The sequence below is a fragment of the Myotis lucifugus genome, unplaced genomic scaffold (genome assembly GCF_000147115.1).
Source record: "Myotis lucifugus unplaced genomic scaffold, Myoluc2.0 scaffold_927, whole genome shotgun sequence".
Lineage (NCBI taxonomy): Eukaryota > Metazoa > Chordata > Mammalia > Chiroptera > Vespertilionidae > Myotis > Myotis lucifugus.
The window spans coordinates 78,733-94,348 of record NW_005871975.1 but is presented as its reverse complement, the minus strand read 5'-3'; the positions used below and the strand labels follow the sequence as shown (position 1 = coordinate 94,348).

General features: G+C 38.9%; 1 pseudogene; it reads left to right on the top strand.

Moving 5' to 3' along the window:
* The first annotated feature begins 4,516 nt into the window (after positions 1-4,516).
* LOC111824108 lies at positions 4,517-4,629 on the top strand (annotated as a pseudogene).
* The last annotated feature ends 10,987 nt before the right edge of the window (positions 4,630-15,616 follow it).

The window sequence follows — 15,616 nt, the reverse complement described above, 5'->3', positions numbered from 1 at the left end:
AATGCTTTGAGTTTCCAAAATACATTTGCAAGAATCATCTTATTTGAACCTCATTTTAGCTGATGAGACAGGTAAAATTACTACTATTATGCTCATTTAACATATGGGAATCAGAATAAGTGAGTTACTTGCCCACTGGGGGCACATGGGCACAAATTAAAATCCATGCACCCAACCAATCCATGATATCAAAAGGCCCAAAACTCAAAATTTCAGTGTTTGGAGTAAGGCAAGGTTTATTGTTTGAGAAGACTCCACTCCATTTTAAGAAAGTATAGAGTTCAGGCTTCTTTTATGTTGAGGGTAGAGGAAATGGGAAGGTCTAGAGGTGATTAACAATTGCAGACATCTTGGTGCTAGCAGAGGTAGGGGAATATTGTGCTTAATCTGTTGATCCTAGTTGATGTGAGTCTTGTCACAAGTCTCCAACAATCTTTGGTGAACCATACATACTCTGCTTATCCCCTCCGGAGAAGCACTTTCTGATAAGGGCTTGTTTTTGTAAAACTCAAGTCACAAGCATAATTTCCCTAATGATTAGCATGTTTACTAGTATATGCAAGACTAAGCAGAAGCTATTAGCCTGAAGGCCATAGGACAAAGCACGCTTGAACAAGATGGAATCAGAGAGGCTGAGTATTTTACTCTGGTATATTCTAACACCTTATAACCACCATTACTAAGAGGAGTATTCTACCCCAGGTCTCTTAAGGCAGAAAAAAGCAAACAACCTAAGTATACTCCAATTCCCTTGTCTATCTGTTTGTCTCTCATATATTTACCCTTCCCCATACCTTCTTTAGTTATACCATTCATTAAGTCTAATCATTAAGAGAGGTTAAGTGGTATGGGCTCTATAACTTCTGTAGAAATTCAGAGAAAGGATGAATGGTTGATGAATAAGAATAAAAACCATCAGAGAAATCTTTATGGAGGCAACCCAGAAAGCTAGGTAGTATTTCAGCCAGCTGAGAAGCTGTGAGAGATCATTCATATTAAAATTCCCCAAGGAGAATCATATTTTAAGTTATATAAATGTCTAACCACTAGGCTGTACACTTGAAACTAATATAATATTAAATGTCAACTGTAACTGGAAAATATGCTAAATTAAAATAAAATTCCCCAATGAGTGGATTTGGGGGGCTTTTCATGCTACACACATAAGGCCCTTTAGAATTTTATCTGGCCCCATTCCAACACAGACTCTGAAAATCACTGCATTGTGAATCACCATTACTAAAAGGAGCATTCTACCTCAGGTCTCTTAAGGCAGGAAAAGGCAAATCACCTAATTATAGTCTAACTCCCATGTCTGTCTACCTCTCTCACATATTTACCCTTCTTCACAAAATGGTATTATAAGGCTATGTTTAATTCTTTTGCTCATAGGCACACTATGAAGCAGTTCCTAGAAAGAAGTTTCAAAAACATTTCATTTGCCTGCTGCATGGTTTATATTGGCATGTGGTTCATTTTGAAATTAAAGTTTCTGATTTCTTTAAGCACCAGATTTGTCCTTTGCAACATAGCTGAGATAAACATGTCCACTGGATAGTCTAGGAAAATTCAGTTCCTGATTCCTATCAGATATGAGCAGTATAGAGAACTTCCTCCTTACTGTGCTTTCAGAAAGTGTGAGACTATTGAGTCTGGTGGAGCTGGGATAGATAACTGTGTCTGAAGAAGCTTGACTTCATTGATGCTGATTGTTAGTGGCATGGTTCCTGTAGCTCAATAATGGAAAAATAAAGTTTACTTAGGATTAACATTAAAAGAAATTATTGAGTTTGTTTTTTTCCTGGTTATGGTATTTCTTTTTTCTTAGTAGTGTATCATTTGTTATTAGTTATTTGTATTATAATCCATAGTGTAATTAAAGTACTTTCTAAGCATGCTGTAGTATGTTTTATTTTAATCACCTTACCTTTTCTCTAAGTAGCCGTATAACTGCACTTCCTAGTACTTCTTTTTTATTGATTTCAGAGAGGAAGAGAGAGGGAAAGAGAGATAGAAACATCAATTATGAGAAAGAATCATTGATTGGCTGCCTCCTGCACGCCCCCTATTAGGGAATGAGCCCACAACCCAGGCATGTGCCCTTGACCAGAATCGAACCAGGACTTTTCAGTCTGTGGGCCAGCACTGTATCCACTGAGCCAAACCAGCCAGGGCTGTAGTGCTTCTCAATTCATCACTGTTATCAAATGGGATAATAACCTATTCATTTAACACTATGGTTATTTATTAAGCAGGCCTTCCTGGTAATGGGTGAATTAGAAAAAGCAATGTCCATATTTAGTCAATGGATTAGTTTGCTCTCTGCTCTACTGTCCTCACTCTGCATGTATTTATTTTATCTCCTAGCATCTACTTATATAAAAACCCTGGGTGTAACATCACGTCCAGAAGCGCGACCAAGCGGAAGGAAGTCAGTCCTGCAGGGGTCGTCTTGGAAACGGCTGTGCCCTCCCCCAGCTGTTTCCCGGAGGGCGAGGTTTCAGGCAGGAACCCGCCCTCGGAGCAGAGCTTGGAAGTACTGAACCTGCCCTCGGAGCAGAGCTTGGAAGTACTGAGTCCAGCCTTCAAACCAGACCCTGACAGTAGGAAGGAGGCAGCCCCATTCCTCACAGAATCTGCTGTGGGATAGCTTGCTGTCAGTGGCCTGCCAGCCAGGAACCCCATTCACCTCCACCCTGGACCCTGACAGGAGGGAGGAGGGAGCCCCATTCCTCACGGAATCCACAGGTGGCCAGCTTGCTGTCAGGGGCCTGCCAGCTAGGAATCCTATTCACCTTCATATCTGTATAAAGTTTTAATACATTATATTAGAGGTTGTGGTGGTACTGTTTTACCCACAGTGTCTACAGGAATTGCTGCAAATTTACTTCTCGGTGGAAGAACCTTTCATTCCCAATATAAATTACTGATTCCATTAAATGAAACTTCAATTTCTAGACTCAATATGAAGAGTGAAGTTGCAAAAACCATTAAAAAGGCTCAACTTCTCATTATTGATGAATGCACCGTGGCATCCAGTCATGCTATAAACGCCATAGACAGATTACTAAGAGAAATTTGAATGTTGTATTTGGTGAGAAAGTTCTCCTTCTTGGAGGAGATTTTCGACAATGTCTCAGTATTGTACTGCATGCTATGTGATCGGCCATAGTACAAACGAGTTTAAAGTACTGCAATGTTTGGGGATGTTTCAGAAAGTTGTCTCTTAAAATAAGTATGAGATCAGAGGATTCTACTTATAGTGGATGGTTAGTAAAACTTGGAGATGGCAAACTTGATAGCAGTTTTCATTTAGGAATGGATATTATTGAAATCCCCTGTGAAATGATTTCTAATGACTCTATTATTGAAGGTACCTTTGGAAATACTATATCTATAGATAATATTAAAAATATATCTAAATGTGTAATTCTTTGTCCAAAAACTGAGCATGTTCAAAAATTAAATGAAGAAATTTTGGATATACTCGATGGAGATTTTCACACATATTTGAGTGATGATTCCATTGATTCCACAGATGATGCTGAAAAGGAAAATTTTCCCATCAAATCCCTTAATAGTATTACTCCTTCGGGAATGCCGTGTCATAAATTAAAATTGAAAGTGGGTGCAATCATCATGCTATTGAGGAATCTCAATAGTAAATGGAGTCTTTATAATGGTACCAGATTTATTATCAAAAGATTACGACCTAACATTATCGAAGCTGAAGTATTAACAGGATCTGCAGAGGGAGAGGCTGTTCTGATTCCAAGAATTCATTTGTCCCCATCTGACACTGGCCTCCCATTTAAATTGATTCGACGACGGTTTCCTGTAATGCCAGCATTTGTGATGACTATTAATAAATCACAAGGACAAACTCTAGACAGAGTAGGCATATTCCTACCTGAACCCGTTTTTGCACATGGTCAGTTATATGTTGCTTTCTCTCGAGTTTGAAGAGCATATGATGTTACAGTTAAAGTTCTAAATACTTCATCACAAGGGAAATTAGTCAAGCACTCTGAAAGTGTTTTCACTCTTAATGTGGTGTACAGGGAGATATTAGAATAAGTTTAATCACTTTATCAGTCATTGTTTGCATCACTGTTGTTTTTATATCATGTTTTTGTTGTTTTCATATCATGTTTTTGTCATTTTTATATCATGCCTCTGTTGTTGTTATATCCTTTTGTTACTGTTTATTTATTAATAAATTTATATATTATTTTCATATACATTTTACTAATTTCCTTTCATCTCTCACACTTCTATTATAGAGAAAGGGCAAATAGCAATATTAAAATAACTCCGCTAATTAATTCCCTTTTAATGTGCATGAATTTCGTGCACCAGGCTACTAGTTAGAATATATAGATACAACTGTCTATCCTTATACTTTTTCTGTCAGCATAAAAAGAAATTAGTGAACAGGTGATTAGGCTGTCCTATAGTTGTTCCTAATCATTTTTCCTGATACTATAGACTGAAGTTATCAAATATATTTTATTTGATATCTCAGCGTTTTGGCTAAGATCAATTGTAGTATTGGTTCTTATCAGTTTAAAATTTATTTTTCAATTACAATTGACATACAATTTTATATTAGTTTCAAGTGTACAACATAATAATGAGACATTTATATAACTTACAAAGTGATAACCCCAATAAGTTTAGCAACCATCTGACATCATACATAGTTATAATATTATTGACTATATTTCCTATGCTCTACTTGATATTATCATAACTATTTTTAATAACTGGCCATTTGTACTTCTTAATCCCGTTCACCTTTTTTACCCATCTCCCCAAACCTCTCCCATCAGGTGACTATCAGTTTGTTCTCTATATCTATGAGTTTGTTTCTGTTCTATTTGTTTATTTTGGTGTGTGTTTTTTAGATTCCACATATAAGTGAAATCATATGGTGTTTGTCTTTCTCCAGCTGACTTATCTCATGATTTATAGTAACTATCTTGAGAACCATGTTGAGGAGTATGTAAAGAGTCTACCTCAATGAGAAAGATGTCATAATTGATTAGTAATGTCAGCCATCAGCATATAATTGGAGGGATTCAAGACACATGCTAATCTTATAGGTCATGGGAATAAGAACAAAAGACCTAAGGAGAGGGATAGAGAGAGGGGATTAAAGGGTGAGAATAACCATATTTCCTTAACCTGAGCATTCTGTGCTCACAGATTTTTAGATGACTATATTCTTTCCCCAACATACCCCATTGTCCTGAACACAGCGCCAAGAACTGGAGGGTAGGGGAGCAGAGAGGAGATAGGAATTTATATTCACTCTGAGTGGAAGTCTCCTTCTACTTAGAATTCAAACTTAAAAGGTTTTCCTTTTTTAAAGAACTCTGATATTTCCCGGGTAACACAATAAAATATAATTTACCACCAACCAAGGCAAACTAATTTGGAATATTACTATTTAAACACTTCATGTTCAATATTGTTTGCATTAAATATGCATAAGTATATAATTCATAAAACTTTATAAAAAAACATTTTTTCTGGTACTTATCAATACCCCTTAGGCAGCTATTTGCTATTTAGGATGTTTTCCCTGGAGGTATGATCCAGTTTTCATTCCTGAGGGGTCTGAGCTTTCAGTTGCCCTACTTGTATACTTTCAGTAATGGGCCATATTGCTTTACCCCTGGGCATTGCAGAAGAACAGGATAACCCAGGAGATTCCCACAAACTCCCTTTATACTCTTCTCTGCTCCACCAAGTAGCAGCACCCTTATTCTCCTATATAATGTTAGTCACTCAGAATGAAAATACAGCCTAATTTTTTACCTAACTGCATACTGGGCCCCTATTGGCCAGGTGTCAAACTTAACTTCCAGCCACTGAAGGCACAAGTAAGTTACATGAACAGAATGGTAACTATCTTAATCTGCCTGCCATCGTACTGCTGTTTCTCTCAACGTGCATCTATGATCTCTTGGTACTTTTCCTATGAACAGGTAAGTAAAGGGAAATTTTAAAGCCTAGATTGTAGATTTGTAGATGCTGTTCCCAGTCAAAATGGTCCTTGGAGTATTACAATCTCACTTGGATCTGCTCTCCCTCTTCTTAACACCTCCCTGGTATTATCTGCTCCTCACATGTTGTCTTTCCTATGGATTTTAGACTTTAAGTTGTGGTTCTGAAGGCCTGCTTTTTTTCCATTTTTCTTCTGTCTCAGATCCTGACTCCTAACCCTCGTAGTCTTGGTTCATTGTATATTATTGAAATTTGATTGTAATCATCCTACCCCTTATCCTGTTCTCGCTAACAATGCACTCTGAACACTAACAACAAGGTTGGAAAGGCTTCTTGCTGTACTTTCCTGGTTCCTGAAAACTATATCACAACTAATTCGATTAATTATTTAATGTTACAGTGGTTTATGTTTTTTAAAATATATTTTATTGATTTTTTACAAAGAGGAAGGGAGAGGGATAGAGAGTCAGAAACATTGATGAGAGAGAAACATCGATCAACTGCCTTCTGCACACTCCCCACTGGGTATGTGCCCACAACCAAGGTACATGCCCTTGACCAGAATCAAACTTGGGACCCTTGAGTCTGCATGCTGACACTCTATCCACTGAGCTAAACTGGCTAGGGCAACAGTAGTTTATCTTTTATTTTCTGCTAACCACTCACAATTTGTGAAGCAAATATTTAAGGTTAATAGATACTGAATACTTAAGAGTTATTCATCATCTGTTATTAGTGAGCAATTTACTCTCAAGGTGATTTGTTAAGGCCCAGATTAACTATAGAATCAGGTCTGCAAATAATTTACATGGAAGAAGCATAAAAGTGTTCTTGTCTTCTTTCCAAATATAAACATTCTTGATAATATGGACATTCATTCTAATTAATTAGTCAAAAGTTGCCTTGTATAGAAATAGCAATACTTGTATCCCAGAAAAAGTACTGGTTGTACTTAATAAATAATAATTATATTCTCATTTTCAGTAATCAAAAAAATTGTATAGAACAGATTAATGGTTTCTCACAGCTGAATAAAAATCAAAATAATTAGCACAGTGTTATAAAATTTCTCTTTAGAGACAAGCTATTTTTAACACTCTAACATTGAAAATATCCTATGATATCCTACACTAAATAAATAAATAAGAAAGAATGAAAACTGCCATTAACAGCTCCAACTACTTATTCTGAATAAGAATGAAAGATACTTGGGCTGGGAAAAACAAATAGACCAAAACATCATTCAAGCCACTGTGTATATAAAGTGTACCAGCAAAGTGCATAGACCACAAATGCATGTCTTGAAGAGCAGGGATTCCCTAAGTTAAAAGACATTGTCAGGAAGTCCTGCCTAACTGAAGATGGTACAAGAATTATTCACAACAACTTGGAAAGTACTGAGTAAACCTGTTATCCCAGAAAGAATAGAGTTCGTTAATTTCCCATATCCTGAAGGTAGCAGTCAACTGATTGTAAAAAGGCCATCCATACTTAAATATTTATTATTTACCTACTTCTAAATATTTTAGCATCATTAAAAGAGTAACAAAGCACAGAACTCAACTAAATGAAGGCAGTGTTCATCTGAATATTGGTTCAAATAAATATACACCATTTCCAAAATAGGGTTACAACCATGAATCTATCAATTAAGTGATATTTATTTTTAATATATTTTTATAGATTTAAGAGAGGAAGGGAGAGCTAGAGAGAGATAGAAACACCAATGGAGACTTGAAGAGGCGACCTGCAGGAAGGTAGGGAGGGAGAGACTGTGAGACAGCAAGGGAGCGATAGAGGAGTGTGTGGATGTGTGTGGTGTGTGTGTGTCTGAGCTAGGGACAGTTAGATTCTACAGGTCTTCTAAGGGGCTGCCAAACCGGGCAGTCTTAGCCAGCGGAGCCCTGCTCCCAGCGCAGACACTCCTGGGCAGCCAGCGCAGGCACAGAGACCACACCATCTTGAGAAACAGAGCTGCTTGAGACTAGTATCCTGGCCTCAGCACCACCCAGTCTGGTCTCAGACGCAAACCAGGACCCTGCAGCCACTGGGGACAGAGACCTGGGACCACAGCTACAGACTCACAGACACCAAGAATCCAGACATCCCGGTGGCAGATTTCTGTGAGTAACAGAGCCCATCTCCCTCCCCGCAGGCTCGCAGGTAGCGCCATAGTAACTGATAGACCCACCCCTCACCCAGGCCTCAGTGCTGCTACAAGAATCTTAGCCTGGGAACATGCGGACACTGGGAACTTGTTCCCCACAGCATGGGCTACAGGAATCTTAGCCTGAGAACACGCAAACACTGGGAACTTGTTCCCTGCAGCACAGACTCCGGGACCCCGATTCTCCAGGCAGGAGGCAGCACTAACCACCAGTGACTTGACTCTGTTTCTTATCACCTGTGCGTGGGATCCCTGATTTCCAGTGCATTCACACTAAGAGTCAGTGACTCCAATTCTTGGTGCATGCGCACACAGGGACCCTGATTCTCAACGCGAGGCCGCGCGAAGCAACAGAGACTCTGATACTGGATTCTTGGGGAACTCTGACTCCTAGCACACGCTAGGGGGCTCTGATTTTTAACACACTCCAGAGGGGTCTCGGCTTCAGCACGGTGCAGGCAGGGTCCCTGATTCTAAGTGCGCACATGAGGCCACACTGAGCACTGGTAATGCTGACTCTGAGCAAGCCTGGTTCCCAACAACCCACAACAACCACACATCTTAGTGTCGGAGCTCTTCAGTGACACTAGGGTGGTGTGAAGCTCCCACTGCACATGGCCCAGGCCCATGCAACTCGGCATTTGAACCTTCTGGAGATAGTCAGAATGGGGAGATGATACAATCCCCAGAGGAAAGAAAATGAGGAGTCTCCAAGAAAGGAAATTAGTGAAATTGAAGTATGCAACATGACAGAAAAAGAATTCAGAGTAATGGCTGTACAATTTATTCACTGGATGAATGAGAAAATCAACAACCTATGCAAGAATCAGGAAGAAATGAAAAGTAATATTGCTACAATCAAAAACACCAGGGAAGGTTTCAACAGTAGACTAGAAGAAGCAGAGGACCGAATTAGTAAGTTAGAAGATAAGGTAGAGAAACAAGATCAATCTGAACAGCAACTGGAGAAAAAAATTAAAAAGCAGGAGGAGAGCCTAAGGGAGCTTTGGGACAACATGAAACAAAGTAACATACGCATAATAGGGCTACAAGAAGGACAAGAAGAGCAGCAAGGATTAGAAAATCTATTTGAAGAAATAATGACAGAAAACTTCCCAGATATGGGGAAGAAAAAAGTTACGCAACTACAGAGTCCCAAGCAAGGTGAATCCCAAAAGACCCACACCAAGACACGTCATAATAACGATGGCAAATATTCACAACAAGGAGAGAATCTTAAAGGCTGCAAGAGAGAGACAGAGAGTTACCTACAAAGGATCCCCCATCAGATTATCAAATGATTTCTCAACAGAAACACATTAAGCTAGAAGGGAATGGAAGGAGGTATACAAAGTGTTGCAAAGCAAAGGACTGAATCCAAGAATACTCTATCCAGCAAGACTATCAATCAAAATTGAAGGGGAAATCAGAAGCTTCTCAGACAAAAAAAGGCTAAGGGAGTTTATCACTACCAAGCCAGCAATGCAAGAAATGCTAAAGGGAATGCTGAAAAAAGAAGAAATAAAAAGGTAAGAAATAACACAGGCACAAAAATAGAAATGACTACAAACAAGTACCTTTCAATAATAACTTTAAATGTAAATGGACTCAATACTCCAATCAAAAGACATTGAGTGGCTAATGAATAAAAAGACATGACCCATATATATGCTATCTATAAGAGACCCACCTCAGAACAAGGGACCAACACAGACTGAAAGTGAAGGGATGGAAAAATATCTTTCAGGCAAATGGAAATGAAAAAAAAGCTAGGGTAGCAATATTTATATCTGACAAAATAGACCTCAAAGTGAAGGCCATAACAAGAGATAAGGAAGGCCACTTCATAATACTAAAGGGATCGATACAACAAGAGGATATAACCCTGATAAACATATATGAACCCAATGCAGGAGCACCCAAATACATTAAAAAAACTCCTGGCCCTAACCGGTTTGGCTCAGTGGATAGAGTGTCAACCTGCGGACTCAAGAGTCCCAGGTTCGATTCTGGTCAAGGGCATGTACCTTTGTTGTGGGCACATCCCCAGTAGGGAGTGTGCAGGAGGCAGCTGATCAATGTTTCTCTCTCATTGATGTTTCTAACTCTCTATCCCACTCCCTTCCTCTCTGTAAAAAATCATTAAAATATATTTTTAAAAAAACTCCTGGAAGATATCAAGGGAGAGATTGACAACAATACAATCATAGTAGGGGACTTTAATACACCACTGACATCACTGGATAAATCCTCTAGACAAAAAATCAGCAAAGAAACAGCAATCCTAAATGACTCACTAGATCAGATGGACTTAATTGACATCTTCAGAACATTTCACCCCAAAGCAACGGAATATACTTTCTTCTCAAGTGCACATGGGACATTTTCAAAAATAGACCACATATTGGGTCACAAGCAAAGTCTTCCCAAATTCAAGAAGATTGAAATCATACCAAGCATCACCTCAGACCACAATGGCATAATATTAGAAATAAACTACAATAAAAACAATCCAAAAAACTCAAACACTTGGAAGCTCAATAGCATGTTATTAAATATTGATTGGGTTACCAATGAGATCAAAGAAGAAATTAAAAACACCCTGGAAATTAATGACAATAAAAGCACAACAATCCAAAATCTATGGGACACAATGAAAGCAATCCTGAGAGGGAAGTTTATAGCTCTACAGGTCTACCTCAAAAAACAAGAAAAAATGATAGTAAATCATCTAACTCTACATCTCAAAGAATTAGAAAGAGAGCAACAGAAAAGCCCAAAGTGAGCAGAAGGAAGGAGATAATAAAGATCAGAGCAGAAATAAATGACATAGAGACAAAAAAAAAATACAAAAGATCAATGAAACCAAGAGCTGGTTCTTTGAAAGGATAAACAAGATTGATGAGCCTCTGGCCAGGCTCACCAAGAAGCAAAGAGAGAGGACCCAAATAAACAAAATCAGAAATGAAAGAGGCGAAATAACAACAGACCCCACAGAAATTCAAAGAATTGTTAAAAAATATTATGAACAGCTCTACTCCAACAAACTAGACAACCTGGAGGAAATGGACATATTCCTAGAAAAATACAACCTTCCAAAACTCAATCAGGAAGATTCTAAAAATCTCAATAGGCCAATAAGTATGGAAGAAATTGAAGCAGTCATCAAAAAGGTCCCAGCAAACAAAAGCCCGGGGCCATACCGCTTCACAGGTGAGTTTACCAAACATTCAAGGAAGAACTAAAACCTATCCTCCTCAGACTAGTCCAAAAAATTCAAGAGGAAGGAACACTTCCCAGCTCATTCTATGAAGCCAGCATCACCCTAATACCAAACCAGATAAAGACAACACAATGAAAGAGAATTATAGGCCAATATCCCTCATGAACATAGATGCCAAAATACTCAACAAAATTCTAGCAAATCGGATCCAGCAATACAGCAGAAAGATCATACACCATGACCAAGTAGAATTTTTCCTGGGGATGCAAAGATGGTACAATATCCGCAAATCAATAAATGTGATACATCACATAAACAAATTGAGAGATAAAAATCACATAGTCATATCAATTGATGCAGAAAAAGCATTTGACAAAATCCAGCACCCTTTCTTGATAAAAACTCTCAGCAAGGTAGGAATAGAAGGATCATACCTCAACATAATAAAGCCATATATGACAAACCCACAGCCAACATCATACTCAATGGGCAAAAACTAAAACCATTTCCCCGAAAAGCAGGAACAAGACAGGGGTTCCCACTCTCACCACTCCTGTTCGACATAGTACTGGAAGTATTAGCCATTGCGATCAGACAAGAAGAAGAAATAAAAGGCATCCAAATTGGAAAGGAAGAAGTAAAACTGTCCTTATTTGTAGATGACATGATACTGTACAGAGAAAACCCTAAAGACTCCATCAAAAAATTATTAGACTTAATAAATGAATTCGGCAATGTAGCAGGATTACAAAATTAATGCCAAGAAATCTATGGCATTTCTATACACCAATAGTGAACTTACAGAAAGAGAGACTAAAAAAGCAATCCCATTCACCATCACACCAAAAAAATTAAGATACCTAGGAATAAACTTAACTAAAGAGGTAAAAGACCTCTACTCAGAAAACTACAGGACGTTGAAAAAAGAGATAGAGGAAGACATAAACAGGTGGAAGAACATACCGTGTTCATGGATAGGTAGAATCAACATCATTAAAATGTCCATAATACCCAAAGCAATCTATGGATTCAATGCACTCCCCATTAAAATACCAATGGCATATTTCACAGACATAGAACGAACTTTCCAAAAATTCATCTGGAATAAAGAAAAGACCCTGAATAGCTGCAGCAATCCTGAGAAAGAAGAACAAAGTAGGTGGGATCTCAATACCAGATATCAAGCTGTATTACAAAGCCAATGTTCTTAAAACAGCTTGGTACTGGCACAAGAACAGACATATAGATCAATGGAATAGAATAGAGACCCCAGAAATCAACCCAAACCACTATGCCCAATTAATATTCGAGAAAGGAGGCAAGAGCATACAATGGAGTCAAGACAGTCTCTTCAATAAATGGTGTTGGGAAAATTGGACAGATACATGGAAAAAGATGAAACTAGACCACCAACTCACACCATACACAAAAACAAACTCAAAATGGATAAAGGACTTAAACCTAAGACGGGAAACCATAAAAATACTAGAGGAATCCACAGGCAGCGATCACAAACATATGCCGAAGGAATTTCTTCACTGATGTTGCTCCTAGCACAATGGAAACTAAATAGAAAATAAACAAATGGGACTACATCAAAATAAAAAGCTTTTGCGCAGCAAAGGAAACCATCAGCAAAACAGCAAGAAAGCCCACTGCATGGGAGAACATATTTGCCAATGTTATCACCAATAAGGGTTTAATCTCCAACATTTACAAGGAACTCTTACAAGTTAACAAAAGGAAGTTAAACAACCCTATCAAAAAATGGGCAAAGGACCTAAATAGACATTTTTCGAAAGAGTACATATAGAAAGCTGAAAGACATATGAAAACATGCTCAAAGTCACTAATTATATGAGAGATGAAAATCAAAATGACAATGCGGCACCATCTCACACCTGTCAGAATCATCAAAAAATCAACAAAGGACAAGTGCTGGCGAGGATGTGGAGAAAAAGGAACCCTCGTGCACTGCTGGTGGGAATGCAGACTGGTGCAGCCACTGTGGAGAACAGTATGGAGTTTCCTCAAAAAACTAAAAATGGAACTCCCATTTGACCCAGTGATCCCACTTCTAGGAATATATCCCAAGAAGCTAGAAACACCAATGAGAAAGGATATATGCACCCCTATGTTCATAGCAGCACAATTCACCATAGCTAAGATCTGGAAGCAGCCTAAGTGCCCATCAGCAGATGAGTGGATTAAACACCTGTGGTACATCTACACAATGCAATACTATGCTGTGGTAAAAAAGAAGGAATTCTTTGCATTTGCAACAGCATGGATGGAACTGGAGAGCATTATGCTAAGTGAAATAAGCCAGTCAGAAAAAGATAAATACCACATGATCTCACTCATTTGTGGAATATAGAGAACAACATAGACTGATGAATGGGGACAGATCCAGAGACAGAGAAGCAGCGATCATACTATCAATCCCCAGAGGGAAAGTAGGGGAAGGTGGGGGTAAGGGTAGGTGGGGGTAGGGGGGGGAGATCAACCAAAGGACTTGTATGCATACATATAAGCCAAACCAATGGACAAAGACAACAGGGGGATGAGAGCATGAGTGGGGGGGTGGGGATTCATGGGGGGATGAGGACACATTTGTAATACCTTAACCAATAAAGAAATTAAAGATTAAAAAAAAGAAACACCAATGATGAGAGAGAATCACTGATAGGCTGCCTCCTGCATGCCCCTCATTGGGGATCGAGCCCGTCACCCAGGCATGTGCCCTTACCAGGAATCGAACAGTGACCTCCAGGTTCATAGGTCGATGCTCAAAGACTGAGCCATGCCGGCTGGGCTAAGTGATATTTTTAAAATGCCATCACAACCAACAAGAGAGCAGAAATTCCAAGGTCCGTGCAGCAGTTAATACTGAAATTTATTTTGGACATATTGTACATTACAGAAATCTTTTGTGAAACGTGACCAAGGAAGAAAGACTTAGAAAACACAAATTGTAATTTTGTTGCTGTGGGAAGTACTGGATTCTATAACCATAGGTGGAAACCAAAGGATGATCTAGAAATGCATTTCCAAATGTTTGCAGACCAACTCCACTTGTGTGCCCATATGTTTCTTCAATTCAGTATGTCCAGACTAGGCTCATTATTTCTCCCCTACCTTGCCAAAAATAAAACAAAGCAAAACAAATACATATTTTAAACAAACTGCTCTTTTCCTCCCTTTCTTATTTGTACAAACAGTCAATATTTGTCCTGGGAGTGATGGGTGATACCTCTTTCTCTTACTACCTGTATTCAATCTATCACCATGTCCTTGTGATTTGGCCTACAAAATAGCTAAAATCTGTCATGTTTCTCCATCATAATCAACCAAGTTCATCATTATCTTGATGGGGACAGAAATAGAATGTTGGGGACCAGCTATAATTGTAAGAAATATTAACCATGCTCTGTTAACCGTGGTTGTTTTGTTCTGATTAAAGAAGGCACATTCTAACCTGGCTGGGAGTTACACATGGGACCTGGGAGCTCACCTGGAAATGCAGCCCATCCTCCCCATCAGGGAGCTGCCTACTATCATGGAAAGATTAACAACCTTGTTGCAGAATCCAGAGGCACCAGCCCTTTGAAGATCCCCAGCTCTTTGTACATCACTAGATCTTTGAAGACCCCCAGACTTTGCATGCTCCCAGGCCTTTGCAAATCTCCAGCCCGTATTACCTGTAAACTGCCCATTTGGCATACCCTTTGCCTACTTCCTCTTGTAATCTTTGTCCTTCTACCCAATATAAGCAGCTGGCTCTGGTGGGGGGCAGAACAGATTTTTGTGGATGACCAGCTGCTCTCTCATATTGCCGGCAGTATTGGAATAAACACTCATATATGATTCAACCCTGTCTCTGCTCATTTGGCTGGAGTAGTGACAGGCAGCACAGACCCATTGATTGTCCAGTTACAATCTTTCAGTTCCTCTACTGTAAAAACCTCCTTAGTAGTCTCTGTCACTCACTTCAACCTTCTCCTCTTAATTCCACATATAGAAACCAGTGTGATCTTCTTTTCAAAAACAAAAATTTCATGTCATGCTGTTGCTTAAACTTTTCTATGGTTCCTCCTTGTTCTTATGGGAGGAACAATCATTCTGATGGCAGCTAAGATCTCACATGGTCAAGTTTGGGACAAGGGGGTGGCTGGGTAGTCCAGAATTCTACCAAATCATATAATTCCATTCAA